Raw genomic sequence first — 12354 nt, forward strand, 5'->3', positions numbered from 1 at the left:
TGTGGGGTCTTGGTACCCCGAAGAATGTGGGAAAGTGGCCGTCCCTCTGCCCTCTGGGGCTGTGGAGTTGTTCCTTTCAGAGCAACACTGTGCTCCTGACAGACGGTGTTTCCATTTGCCATTTACTCAGCCTTATTCAGCTTAGAGGAGAGACTTCTTGAGTAGAATCAACGATCATGTAAAAAATGTCTTGATCCGAGGTAAATCTGAATTCACCTGTGGCTAGTAACAAGTTGCCTTGGGGAGGATAATTAGATCTGTGTTTTGCAGACTGTAGAGTTGGAAGGGGCTTTTGTCCTTGCTTGAGCCACTTCCTTGTTTAAGGAGTGAGGCAGTATGGGCCCTGAGAGGTGAAGTGATTTGCCCAAAGCCACACAGCAAGTTATTAATAAAACTGGTCTCACAGGTAGGCTCAAGACCACCAGGGTGGATGCCACGACATTGAGTCATCATTTCTGTGAAGTTTGTTTCTTCCGTTCATTCAGCAGATACTTAATCAGCTCACACTGGGTACCAAGCCCTGTTCTAGGTGCCAGGGATCAGCAGTGACTAATAAAACAGTCCCTGCCCACATAAGCTTGTGTTTTTGTGAGGGAGACAAACAATGACTATGTCGTAAAACATTAGGCAGTGATTGAAGAACCATTAAACATGTGGACCAGGGAGTTGACAGGGAGCTGTTTTTGGCAGAGGTAATCAGGGAGTCTGTATTTGTGTGAGTGACGTTTGAACAGAGGCCTGAATGAGGTGGAGGAGGCAAGCCTTGAGAACTGTTCCAGGTTTCATGTCAATCCCTAGAAGTACCCCAGTTGTCGGTGACTAGTTGATACCAGGGTTTCTCCGAGACAGCGATGAGGCTGAGAGCAAATGAAGTGTCAGGCTTCGTTGGGTGTATGAAGGGTGGAGGCTGTGACTGCCCAGGCCTGGCAGCCCAGGGCCTTCACTAGGTATGCTAGTTATAAAGCTGTCCCTTCTCTCAGTTAACAACAAATCCTGCCACTTTCTTTCTCTGGTCTCCAGGCCATTCAGCCTGGTTTTTTTTTTCCTTTCTTTTTTTAATTGACATATTACGGGGTTTTTAAAATTTGTTTGGCTGTACTGTGCGGCTTGTAGGATCTTAGTTTCCCAACAGGGGATTGAACCCAGGCCACAACTCAGTGAAAGCACTGAGGAATTCCCAGTTGAAATGTAGTTGACATAACAATACAGTGAGTCCCCTACATACAAACGAGTTCCGTTCTAAGAGCACATTCGCAAGTCCAATTTATTGTAAGTCCAACAAAGTTAATCTGGGCACCCAATTAACACAATCGATTGTATAGTACTATATTAACAGGTTTATAATACTTTAAAACAAATACTGTACAAATACTATAAAACAATATATAAACAGACACACAAAAGAAAATAGTTTTAATCTTATAGAACAGTACCTTGAAAAGTAGAGTAGCACAGTACAACAGATGGCATACAGGGACTGGTAGCAGTACCGCCTGCATCACCCCTGCATTTATACTTGCTTCTGAACATCCTGGGCTTGAAATAAAGATACTGTACTCTATACAGTACTGTACAGTAAGGTGCACAGAAGTGCAACCACTTGTAGAGGGTGTACTCACAGGATAGAGTACGCCAGACAGGTGAACTAGCTTCTGGGAGTGGACACATGAACACACAATCACGTCTTTGGAAGGTCGCAACTTGAAGGTTTTGTTTGTAGGCGGCTTACTGTATTGTGTTAGTTTCAGGTATATTATGTAGAGCTTTGACATTTGCATGCATTGTGGAATGATCACCCTAATAAGTTTAGGAACCATCTGACCTCATACAGTTATTACAATGTTATATGGACCATATTCTTTATGCTGTGTATTACATCTCCATTGGGTTGCTTATTTCATAACTGGAGGTTTGTACTTCTTAACCACTTCCACCTATTTTGCCCATCTGGCAACCGTTGTTTATTCTCTGTATATACTAGTATGTTTTTAGATTCCACGTATAATTGAGATCATGCAGTATTTAGTTTTCTTTGTCTGGCTTATTTGACTTAGCATAATACTTTCTAAATCCATTTATGTTGTCACAAGTGGCAAGATTTCATATTTTCTTTTAAAGGTTTTTTTAATTTGATGTGGACTTTTAAAAAAATTCTTTATTTATTGTCTGTGCTGGGTCTTTGTTGCTGCGAGCAGGCTTTCTCTAGTTGTGGCAAGCAGGGGCTACTCCTTAGCTGTGGTGCATGGGCTTCTATCTGCTGTGACTTCTCTTGTTGCAGAACATGGGCTCTAAGACACGCAAGCTTCATTTGTGGCACATGGGCTCAGCAGTTGTGGCTCATGGGCTTAGTTGCCCATGGCATGTGGAATCTTCACAGACCAGGGATTGAACCCATGTCCCTTGCATTGGCAGATGGATTCTTAGCCACTGGACCACCAGGGAAATCCAAGATTTCATTATATTAATGGCTGATTAATATGACCTTGTATGGTAGCCATTCCCTTCTCCAGGGGATCTTCCTAACCCAGGCATTGAACCTGAGTCTCATGCAGGCAGATTTTTACTGTCTGAGCCACCAGGGAAGCCCCCAATATTACCTTGTATGTGTATACCTCATTGTTTTTATCCATCAGTGGACACTTAGGTTGCTTCCGTATCTTACCTATTACATTAATAAATAATGTTGCAGTGAACAGTGGTGTGCATGTTTATTTTTGAATGCTTTTGTTTTTATCAGGTAAATACCCAAAAAGTAAAACTGCTGAATCCTGTGGTAATTCTATTTTTTATTTTTTTTAGGAACTTCCATACTGTTTTCCATAGTGGCTGCACGAATTAACAGTCCTACCAACAGTGCCCAAGGGTCCCCTTTTCTCCACATTCTGACCAGCACTTGTTATTTGTTGTCTTTTTGATGTTAGCCGTTCTGACAGGTGTGAGGTGGTATCTCACTGTGATTTTTGATTTGCATTTCCCTGATAATTACTGTCTTTTCATGTGTCTGTTCATCTTTTCATGGCCACCTGTATGTATTCTTTGGGAAAATGTCTTTTTAGGTCCTTCATCCATTTTTTAATTGGATTGTTTGTTTTTTTGATGTTCAGTTGTAAGAGGTTTTTTGTATATTTTGGATATTAACCTCTTACTGGATATATCATTTGCAAATACAGTTGACCTTCTATATCAGCGGGTTTCACATCCTCAGATTCAACCAACCAAGGATATAAGGGCTGATTATATTCATTGTGTGAATTAGGTTGATGCAAATGTAATTATGGTTTTGGACTGTGAATTTTAAATCATTATATCTAGGCTCAAACACATTTTTATTAATGAAAATAGAAACCACGGCAATCAACACATTTTTGCCAACAAAAAATCAGTTTGTTTATTCCTATAGTATAAAAATCCATGCTTCGAGATTTGACAAACTTGAAAAACATTTTCTGCCTCCTCCTGGTTATGGAAGCATTTTCCCTGTAAAAAGTTGTTGAGATGCTTGAAGAAGTAGTCGGTTGAAAATGGTGAATATGGTGGATGCAGCAAAACTTCATAGCCCAGTTTGCTGAGCATTTGAAGCATTGGTTGTGCAGCATGCAGTTGGGTGTTGTTGTGGAGGAGAATTTCTGTTGACCTATCTTTTTTTGATAGAAGATAGAAACCCTTTCTGTTGACCAATGCCAGCTGCAGTTTTCAGTGCATCTCATCAATTTGCTGAGCATACTTCTCAGAGATGTAATGGTTTCAGTGAGATCCGTGAAGCTGTAGAGGATCAGACAGGCAGCAGACCACCAAAACCGTGACCCATGACCTTTTTTTGGTGCAAGTTTGGCATTGGGAAGTACTTCTTAGTGTAGCCACTGAGCTTGTCACTGCTGGTTGTTGTATACAATCCACTTTTCGTCACATGTCACAATCCAATTGAGAAATGGTTTGTTGTTGCATAGAATAAGAGAAGATGACACTTCATAATGAGTTTTTTTTAAATTTCTGGTCAGCTCATGAGACATTCATTTACTGAGCTTTTTCACCTTTCCAATTTGCTTCAAATACCAAATGACCACAGAATGGTTGACGTTGAGTTCTTCTTGTATAGTTGTAAGAGGATTGGCTTTGATGATGGCTCTCAATTGTCATCAACTTCCGATGGCTGGCCACTACTCTTCTTGTCTTTAAGGCTCTCGTCTCCTTTGCAAAACTTCTGAAGCCCACTGCACTGTACATTCATTAGTATTTCCTAGGCCAAATGCTGGAGAAGGCGATGGCACCCCACTCCAGTGCTCTTGCCTGGAAAATCCCACCGACGGAGGAGCCTGGTGGGCTGCCGTCCGTGGGGTCGCTAAGAGTCGGACACGACTGAGCGACTTAACTTTCACTTTTCACAAATGGCGACCCACTCCAGTGTTCTTGCCTGGAGAATCCCAGGGACGGGGGAGCCTGGTGGGCTGCCGTCTATGGGGTTGCACAGAGTCGGACACGACTGCCGTGACTTAGCAGCAGCAGCAGGCCAAATGCATTGTTGATGTTGCGAGTTGTCTCCACTGCCTTACTACCTATTTTGAACTCAGATAAGAAAATTGTTTCAAATTGCTTTTTGTCAACCATTCACATCGTCTAAAATAGATAAAAAATAAACAAGTAATGTTGTTAGCAAAAAAAAAAGCAAGAATGTGCATTAAAATGATGTATAACATAAGTACATTTATTTAGAATATATTCCAATATCAAATGGCAAATTTCAGCAATGCAAAAATATCATTACTTTTGCACCAACCAGATGCTTACTCCTTGAAAGGAAAGTTATGACCAACCTAGATAGCATATTAAAAAACAGACACATTACTTTGTCAACAAAGGTCTGTCTAGTCAAGGCTATGGTTTTTCCAGTAGTCATGTATGGATGTGAGAGTTGGACTGTGAAGAAAGCTGAGTGCCGAAGAATTGATGCTTTTGAACTGTGGTGTTGGAGAAGACTCTTGAGAGTCCCTTGGACTGCAAGGAGATCCAGCCAGTCAATCCTAAAGGAAATCAGTCCTGAATATTCTTTGGAAGGACTGATGCTGAAGCTCTAATACTTTGGCCACCTGATACAAAGAACTGACTCACTGGAAAAGACCCTGATGCTGGGAAAGGTTGAAGGCAGGAGGAGAAGGGGATGACAGAAGATGAGATGGTTGGATGGCATCACTGACTTGACGGACATGAGTTTGAGCAGTCTCCGGGAGTTGGTAATGGACAGGGAAGCCTGGCGTGCTGCAGTCCATGGGGTCGCAAAGAGTCAGACACGACTGAGCAACTAACTGGGTCCCATTTGTTTGTTTTTCCTTTTTTTTCCCTTGCCTGAGGAAACATCCAAAAAATACTGCTAAGATTTTAATATCAGAGAGTATACTGCCTATATTTTCTTCTAGAACTGTATGGTTTCAGGTCTTAAATTTAAGTCTTTCATTCATTTTGAGTTTATTTTTTTATGTAGAGTGAGAAAGTAGTCCAGTTTAATTCTTTTTCTTATGGCTGTCCAGTTTTCTTAACACCATGTATAGAAGAGACTGTCTTTTCTTGCCAATTTGTATTCTTCCCTCTTTTCTCATAGATTAATTGGCTGTGTAAGTGTGGGTTTATTCTGGTTTGTCTCTTCTCTTCCATTGACCTATGAATCTGTTTTTGTGTGGATACCATACTATTTTTACTGTAGGTTTGTGGTATAATTTGAAATCATGGTGCATGATACCTCCAGCTGTGTTGTTCTCTCAAGATTACTTTGGCTTTTCGGGGTCCTTTGTGTTTTCATACGATTAAAAAAAAGTCATTTTTGGCTGAGCTGGATCCTCATTGCTGTGCGGGCTTTTCTCTAGTTGTGGAGAGATGGGGCTGCTGTTCTCTGGTCGTGGTCCATGGGCTTCTCCCTGCGGTGGCTTCTCTTGTCGCAGAGCACAGACTGTAAGGCAGGCAGGCTTCCGTAGCTGCAGCACGTGAACTCCATAGTTGGAGCTTCCACGCTCTAGAACACAGCCTCAATAATTGTGGCACACGGGCTTAGTTATTTCAAGGCATGTGAGATCTTCGTGGACCAGAGATTGAAGCCTTGTCTCCTGCATTGGCAGGCACATCCTTTACCTCTGAGCCACTGGAGAAGGCCCCATACAGTTTTTAGAATCATTCGTTGTAGTTCTGTGAAATATGCTGCTGGTATTTTGGGAGGGATTGCATTGAATCTGTAGATTGACTTGGGTCGTATGCTCGTTTAGGAATATCAGTTCTCCCAGTTCACAAGCACAGTATAGTTTCCATTCATTTCTGTAGTCTTCAATTTCTTTCATTGAATGTTTGCGTTTTCAAAGTGCAAGTCTTTTACTTCCTTGTTTAGATTTATTCATAGCTATTTTATTCTTTTTGATACAACTGTAAATGGTATTGTGTTCTTAATTTATTTTTCTGATCATTATTAAATGCATGGGAACACAATATATTTCTATATATTAATTTTGTATCCTGCAACTTTACTGAATTCATTTATTAGTTCTAATATTTTTTGATGGCATCTCTAGGATTTTCTGTATATTGTATCATGTCATGTGCAAACAGTGACAGTTTTACTTCTTTCCATTCGGCCTGTTGCTGGCAGTGGTTCATAGTTATTGTATATATCATCCTTGTCATATATTTGCCCACTCAGTGCTATTGAGGGGAAGGAACCATGCCTAGATTGCTTCTTTGTAGCTGCTTGGCTTTGGGACCTGTAATTTAAATTCTTCCCCTTGTGGAGAGTTTTCCCTTGATTTTATAGAACCCTCGATCTTAAGGGGTCTTGCACAGAGCCACAATCTAACTTCTGTAGCTCACTGTCATTATACTTGGAAATAAATCCCTTTCTCTGTCAGGTGCATCCCCAGCTGAAAGCTTGTCCAGGTTTCAGGTAAAATGCCATTCTCTGTACCGTTCTCTTTCTGTGGTTGTTTTTTTTTTTACAGTTTTATTTATTTATTTTTGGCTGTGCTGGGTCTTCACTGCTGTGTGGGCGTTTTTTCTAGTTGCAGAGAGTGGGAGCTGCTCTCTAGTTGCAGTGTGTGGGCTTCTCACTGCTGTGGGCTCTCTTTTTGCAGAACACAGGCTCTAGGGTGTGTGGGCTCAGTAGTTGAGGTTCCCATGCTCTCGAGCACAGGCTCAATAGTTGTGGCAAAGGGGCTTAGTTGTGCCTGAGGCATATGGGATCGTCCCAGACCTGGGATTGAGTCCATGTCTCCTGCGTTGACAGGCAGATTCTTCACGAGGAGCCATCAGGGAGGCCCTCTGTGGTTGTTTCTGATCTCCCTTTGTATCACAGTGCAAGCATGCTTTCTTTAAACTTCATTCTTTTTAATTGTGCATTTTTTCCAAATCAGGCAGCTGTCAACTTTTTTTCTTCCTTTTCATTCTTTACTTGGTAAAGAATCATATGTGTACTATAGGTAAAAATTTTAATTGATCTCTAAACTTGGTACCACATTTATCTTCCTTATCTATTATTTTCATCATCTTTTGCTTTCTGTATAAGAGGCTAACCTTGTTTGTGTGTGTGTGTATATATGTTTCAATTATTATTTCTGTTTCCTCCACTGTGTTTGTATTTCCAAGAGGAATGTGTAATAAACTCACCCATATGTTTCATCAGTTCATTCGTTAAGAGTTCCGAGGCATGGAGGATGTTTCACTTTGCAACTTTATCCAAATTGCAGCCATTGGTTTCCCAGGGGTATCTGCCTCTACAGGCCTTTGGATAGCCTGCTGGCTGTCTTAGTCCCTGGATCTGCTCAGCAGACCGTAACTATTAGGGTACACAACAAGATACTTCACCAGAGAGCCTTCCCTTTTTGATTATGATATGGCAGCGATGTGGATGTATCAACAGAATTCCTGACTCCCCTGGGACTTAACTAAATTGTTCATGATTATAAGGGATGTTGCTTTACCAGAAATTTCTTACCTAGATAATTTATGAAGTCATTTCTGCAGATTCTGTCAGATTTCGTGCTTTTTCATTTCATTTTTGCCTTCTTATCTTTCCTCTTGCTGCACACCTCTTCCTCTGTGAATTTTCAGTCTTCTCTTGTCTTACATTCACTGTTTTTCAAGCAGACAGTTCCATTTGTAGACAGTTCTGTTTCAGTCATTTGTGCTTCCACTGTGGAGTTGAGAATCTACATTTCTGTATTTAGATGTGTTTATTTCCCCCTTAACTTTCTTGCTTTTGATTATATTACTTTTATCTCTTGACGTGGAATATACGTCATTATCCCTATACTTCCCTGATTTGAAAGCTGCAGAGGAGTAAACGCCTCTTCTCTGGAATGGATTTCCGTTGTTTGCTGTAATCTGGGCAATCATCCTCTGGATGACGTGCTTTTCTAACTGCAGTATCTGTGTTAATGCCGGTTTGGTTTCTCTGTGTAGTTTCAGTGGGGCTACTTTTTAGTGGTTGTTTGACTTGGAAAGTTGCTCCAAACTGTGCTAGTCAGACACTCCTTCCTTCTGCTTCCAGGTTTAGCCAGCGAGTCTATAGCTACCTTCCCGGCAAGTGATTAAAAGCTTCCTTTTTGACGCTGAAGGCCCTAAAGGGCTCACTTCTGGGCCTTTCGTCATCAGGCACAGCTGAAGCAAATCTTTCATCCTTTAGGACAGCGGTCCTCAGCCTTTTTGGCACCAGGAACCGGTTTCATGGAAGACAATTTTTCCATGGACTGGGCTGGGACAGGGAGATGGTTTGGGGATGATTCAAACACATTAAATTTATTGTGCACTTCATTTGTGTTATTATTACATTAGCTCCGCCTCAGATCATCAGGCATTAGATCCCGAAGGTTGCGGACCTCGGCTTTAGGATCATGACCGTGTCCTGGTAAATTCTGTGCCACATCAGTCAGGAGCAGAACCTGGTGCAGAAGCTGCATTTGTATCACTTGGTGTTAAGCATTTCCACAGAAGAATATCTGTGCCTATTGCTGTTTGCATTTTCATTTTTTCCATGCATTCTCTGGGTCTCCTCTGACTTTAGACGGTGAAATGTATTTAGGAACCATCACTTCATGATTCTAGCAACTTGACCCCTGCTTCCCCGGTAGCCTCTACTTCTTGTTCCTGCCTAGGAATTACAGCATTGTTGGTGCCTTCCGCATACCGGGCCCAGTGTTCATGCTTCTTGGAGCACTGTCTCTCTGGGTCCTCACCAAATGCAGAAGGTCGAGACCACTTCAACTTGCTGATAACAGTACTGACTGGGCTGCTTGTAGCCATGGTCATACGCTGCGAGGCCAGGCTGGCTCCTAAACGCTGTGCTCCCATCCCAGAGGAATTGCATTTGATAACTTTTTCTACACATTTTGGTTATTAAAAATTTTTTTTTAAGTTACCTTGGTTACAAGGTATCAGTTCAGTTCAGTTCAGTCGCTCAGTCGTGTCCGACTCTTTGCGACCCCATGAATCACAGCACACCAGGCCTCCCTGTCCATCTCCAACTCCTGGAGTTCACTCAGACCCACATCCATCGAGTCAGTGATGCCATCCAGCCATCTCATCCTCTGTCGTCCCCTTCTCCTCCTGCCCCCAATCCCTCCCAACATCAGAATCTTTCCAATGAGTCAGCTCTTTGCATGAGGTCCCCAAAGTACTGGAGTTTCAGCTTCAGCATCATTCCCTCCAAAGAAATCCCAGGGCTGATCTTCAGAATGGACTGGTTGGATCTCCTTGCAGTCCAAGGGACTCTCAAGAGTTTTCTCCAACACCACAGTTCAAAAGCATCAATTCTTCGGCACTCAGCCTTCTTCACAGTCCAGCTCTCACATCTATACATGACCTCAGGAAAAACCATAGCCTTGACTAGACAGACCTTTGTTGGCAAAGTAATGTCTCTGCTTTTGAATATGCTATCTAGGTTGGTCATAACTTTCCTTCTAAGGAGTAAGCGTCTTTTAATTTCATGGCTGCAGTCACCATCTGCAGTGATTTTGGAGCCCAAAAAAATAAAGTCTGACACTGTTTCCCCATCTATTTCCCATGAAGTGATGGGACCAGATGCCATGATCTTCGTTTTCTGAATGTTGAGCTTTAAGCCAACTTTTTCACTCTCCACTTTCACTTTCATCAAGAGGCTTTTTAGTTCCTCTTCACTTTCTGCCATAAGGGTGGTGTCATCTGCATATCTGAGGTTATTGATATTTCTCCCGGCAATCTTGATTCCAGCTTGTGCTTCTTCCAGTCCAGCATTTCTCATGATGCACTCTGCATATAAGTTAAATAAGCAGGGTGACAATATACAGCCTTGACGAACTCCTTTTCCTATTTGGAACCAGTCTGTTGTTCCATGTCCAGTTCTAACTGTTGCTTCCTGACCTGCATACAGATTTCTCAAGAGGCAGATCAGGTGGTCTGGTATTCCCATCTCTTCCAGAATTTTCCAGTTTATTGTGTTCCACACAGTCAAAAGCTTTTGCATAGTCAATAAAGCAGAAATAGGTGTTTTTCTGGAACTTTCTTGCTTTTTCCATGATCCAGCGGACATTGGCAATTTGATCTCTGGTTTCTCTGCCTTTTCTAAAACCAGCTTAAACATCAGGAAATTCACAGTTCACATATTGCTGAAGCCTGGCTTGGAGAATTTTGAGCATTACTTTACTAGCATGTGAGATGAGTGCAATTGTGCGGTCGTTTGAGCATTCTTTGGCATTGCCTTTCTTTGGGATTGAAATGAAAACTGACGTTTTCCAGTCCTGTGGCCACTGCTGAGTTTTCCAAATTTGCTGGCATATTGAGTGCAGCACTTTCACAGCATCATCTTTCAGGATTTGAGATAGCTCAACTGGAATTCCATCACCTCCACTAGCTTTGTTCGTAGTGATGCTTTCTAAGGCCCACTTGACTTCACATTCCAGGATGTCTGGCTCTAGGTCAGTGATCACACCATCGTAATTATCTGGGTCGTGAAGATCTTTTTTGTACAGTTCTTCTGTGTATTCTTGCCACGTCTTCTTAATATCTTCTGCTTTTGTTAGGTCCATACCATTTCTGTCCTTTATTGAGCCCATCTTTGCATGAAATGTTCTCTGATTTTCTTGAGGAGGTCTCTAGTCTTTCCCATTCTGTTGTTTTCCTGTATTTCTTTGCATTGATCACTGAGGAAGGCTTTCTTATCTCTTTTTGCTATTCTTTAAGCCTTAAAACACTCTCAGCCTTGTTCTCTCTTCAGCAGCACCTGTACTAAAATTAGAATGATACAGAGAAGATTAGCATGACCCTTGTGCAAGGATGACAAACAGATTCATGAAACATTCCATATTTTGGGGGGCCAAATTCTGTTATTTGCATGTGTAATCCCCGCTAATAAACTTAGGTGCTCAGAAATTTTAAAAGAAAACAAAAAACCCACTCTCAACTCTGAAGTGAATGTTCTAAGGAATGAGAGGTGTGCTGATCGCAGCCCTTCCACCCTCAGGGTGCATGCTGGCCCTGTGGTGACCCTTGCGTTCCCTGAGAACCTAAGGTGACCCCAGAGGCTTCTGGAGGGATCATTCACCTCTCTGTCTCACGCCTGCAAGCTGCCTGGCAGTGAAAGGGGCTCTTAACTTTGGCTGCTTTCCCATGACAAGGGAGAAGACATAAAAACTATATTTTAATGTTACAAAGTAAAACATATGATGAGGTAGCAACCTTGGGTAAGGTATCCTACAAACTTTTGTTTGTGAGATGGACATATTCGTCTATAGGTTTCTGATTATGAATGTATGTTGCAAGGTTTAAAAAGACAAAAAAGCAGAGTGAGTTGATTGACTTCTGACTGACAAGCCTTCGGAAGTGACTGGCTCACCTTGACATGGAGCTGTCCTGCAGCTTCAGGAATGGGTCATCTCATGGGGAGAGCTCCAGGTGTCATTGACAGTGATGCCTGAGCAAGAAGCAGTGATGTTTGAAGCTGAGATGTCTTGATGCCATTTAGTATTTAAAAGTTTGTGTTGATAAGGTGCAAGCCTCAATTCTGTGGCTTTTTGTACAGTAGGAAACTCTCATTTCCTGGTGATGCTAGATAAAGGCATCATTTGTGCAACAAATGTTTCCTGAGAACCTGCCTCGTGCCAGCCTATGATAGCACTGGGGACACATGAGGAGGAACATTATGGGGCTTCATCTAGCGGCCCTCATCTGTGTGTGTGGGACAGGGCCACACTGCATGCATGGGAGAACAGTGGCAGGTTGTGCCTCTGGGAAGTGGATGCCAAGGACCACTAGGATCCATCTCCTCCAGGACTTGGAGCGTTGCTGACTCCCATGGGGGTCCACATCTCAAACTTCATCCTCTGGCTCCTAGAGCAGTACTCCTGACATCCT

General features: G+C 42.2%; 1 protein-coding gene and 1 non-coding gene across 4 annotated transcripts in view; both read left to right on the forward strand.

Annotated features, from left to right (window-relative positions):
* MAU2 (MAU2 sister chromatid cohesion factor) overlaps positions 1 to 12354 on the forward strand; it is a 34073-nt gene that overhangs the window by 913 nt on the left and 20806 nt on the right. The gene's annotated exons all lie outside the window — the stretch shown is intronic.
* On the forward strand, positions 11206 to 11312 carry LOC112587224. Its single transcript, XR_003111740.3, has one exon. It is a non-coding gene; the product is annotated as a U6 spliceosomal RNA (small nuclear RNA).

The sequence above is a fragment of the Bubalus bubalis genome, chromosome 9, assembly GCF_019923935.1.
Source record: "Bubalus bubalis isolate 160015118507 breed Murrah chromosome 9, NDDB_SH_1, whole genome shotgun sequence".
In the NCBI taxonomy this organism is placed as follows: Eukaryota; Metazoa; Chordata; class Mammalia; order Artiodactyla; family Bovidae; genus Bubalus; species Bubalus bubalis.